Source organism: Orycteropus afer, unplaced genomic scaffold, assembly GCF_000298275.1.
Source record: "Orycteropus afer afer isolate SDZICR_OR568_19922 unplaced genomic scaffold, OryAfe1.0 scaffold00319, whole genome shotgun sequence".
Classification (NCBI taxonomy): Eukaryota; Metazoa; Chordata; class Mammalia; order Tubulidentata; family Orycteropodidae; genus Orycteropus; species Orycteropus afer.
This window is the reverse complement of record NW_006921906.1, coordinates 3,575,795-3,578,352: the sequence shown is the minus strand read 5'-3', so window position 1 is coordinate 3,578,352 and position 2,558 is coordinate 3,575,795.

Here is a 2,558-nt window from a genome sequence, read left to right as displayed (position 1 = left end):
GGGAAGAGGTAACTATGGGGAGGAAGTAGGAGTGGAGTTTTACATTGTGGTAAATTGTGGTCAATGTCATGAGACAAAGAGTATGTGAATTGCTGTATGGAAAGTTAATTTGTTCTGTAAATCTTCACTCAAATCACAATTAAAAAAAAAAAAAAGAAGAACCACTGGGTAACAGAAGAAATAAACTGTGAAATAAAAAACATTCCTAGAGGTGAACAAGAGTGAAAACACAACACACCAAAAGCTCTGGGACACAGTGAAAGCAGTATTCAGAGGTTAATTTATAGCTATTCATGCACTCGTCAAAAAAGAAGAAAGAATCAAAATGAACACCTTAACCCAACAACTCCAACAATTAGAAAAACAGGAACAAAAGAAGCCTTCAGTCTCTAGAAGAAAGGAAATAAATGAAACAGAAAAACAATACAGAAAATCAACAAGACTATAAGGTGGTTCTTCAAAAAGATTAACAAAACCAACAAAGCACTGGCAAATTTAACAAAGGAAAAGAGAGAGAAGATGTAAATAACACCAATAACAAATGAATGGGTGACATCACAACAGAATGAACTGAAATAAAAAGGATAATAACAGAATATTATGAAGAACTGTATTCTAACAAATTCAAAAACCTAGAAGAAATGGACAAATTCCCAGAAGCACAAGACCTACATAAACTAGCACAGACTGAGGTAGAAAATTTAAATGGACCCATAACAAAGGAAGAAATTGAGCAGGTTATTACAAAAGAAAACTCCCCCCAAAAAGACATCCTGGCCCAGATTCCTTCACTGGAGAATTCTATCAAACAGTCAGAGAAGAGTTGACACCTATCCTACTCAAGCTGTTCCAGAACACAGAAAAATGTGGCATGAAGCAAGCGTAACCCAGATACCCAAACCAGGAAAAGACATCACTAAAAAGGAAAACTACAGACCAATATGCCTCATGAATACAGATGCAAAAATCTCCAACAAAATCCTAGCCAATAGAATCCAACACTATATCAAAAAAATAATACACCATGGCCAAGTGCGATTCATAACAGGCATGCAAGGCAAGGATGTTTCAGCATTAGAAAAACAATCAATGTAATCCACCATATAAATAAAACAAAGGAAAAGAAGCATATAATCCTATCAATCAAAGCAGAAAAGGCATTTGATAAAATCTAACACAAATTTCTGATAAAAAGTCTCAGGAAAATAGGAATAGAAGGGAAATTCCTCAACATAATAAAAGACATATATGGAAAACCAACAGCCAACATTATTCTCAATTGAGAGAGGCTCAAAGTATTTCCCTTATGAAAAGGAACCAGACAAGAATGCTCTTTATCATCACTTCTATTCAATATTGTACTGGATGTCATAGCCAGGGCAATAAGACAAGAAAGAGAAATAAAAGGCATCCAAATTGGCAAAGGAGAAGTAAAACTATCTCTATTTGCAGATGACATGAGCCTATACATAGAAAACCTGAGAAACTCAGAAAGAAAATTACTGGAACTAATTGAAAGTTTCAGTAAAGTGGCAGGACACAAGGTCAACATACAAAAATCAACTGGATTCTTCTATACCAACAAAGAGATCTCTGAAAGGGAAATAAGGATAGCAATACCACTTACAATAGCTACCATGAAGATAAAACACTTACAAATAAATTTTACCAGGGACACAAATGGCCTATACAAAAAAAAACTATAAAACACTACTACAAAAAACTATAAGAGGCCTACATATACCGTACTCATGTAAAGGAAGGCTGAACATTGTGAAAATGTCAATACTTCCCAAAGCAATCTATAGATTCAATGCAATTCCAACCCATATTCCACCAACATTCTTTAAGGACATGGAAAAATCAGTCACTAATTTTATATGGGGGAGCTCTGGTAGCATAGTGCCTAAGGCATTTGACTGCTAACCAGAAGGCTGGCGGTTCAAACCCACCAGCCACTCCTCAGAAGGAAGGTTGGGCAATCTACTTTCTGTAGTGATACTGCCTCGGAAACCCAAGGAGGGGTCGCTATGAGTAGGTTCCGACTCGACGGCACATAACAACAACAATTTTATATGGAAAGGAAAGAGAGCACAGATAAGCAAAGCACTTCTGAAGAAGAAAAGCAAAGTAGGAAGTCTCACATTTTTGGATCTCAAAACCTATTATATAACCACAGTAGTCAAAACAGGCTGGTATTGATACAATGATAGACATAGAGCCCAGTGGAACATAATTGAGAGTCCAGAAATAGATCCATCCACCTATGGACAGCTGATCTTTGACAAAGGGCTGAAACCCATTCAACGGGGAAGAGATAGTCTCTTCAACAAATGGTGCTGGCAAAACTGAATATCCATTTGCAGAAAAGTAAAGCAAGATCCATACCTTATACCATACACAAAAACAAACTCATGATGGATCAAATATCTAAATGTAAAACCCAAAACCATAAAGTTCATCAAAGACCCAAAATTTACACACAACAGAAGAGAAACTAGATTACTAAGACTCTTTAAAAATTGAATTCATATGTACTTCAAAAGACTTCTCCAAAA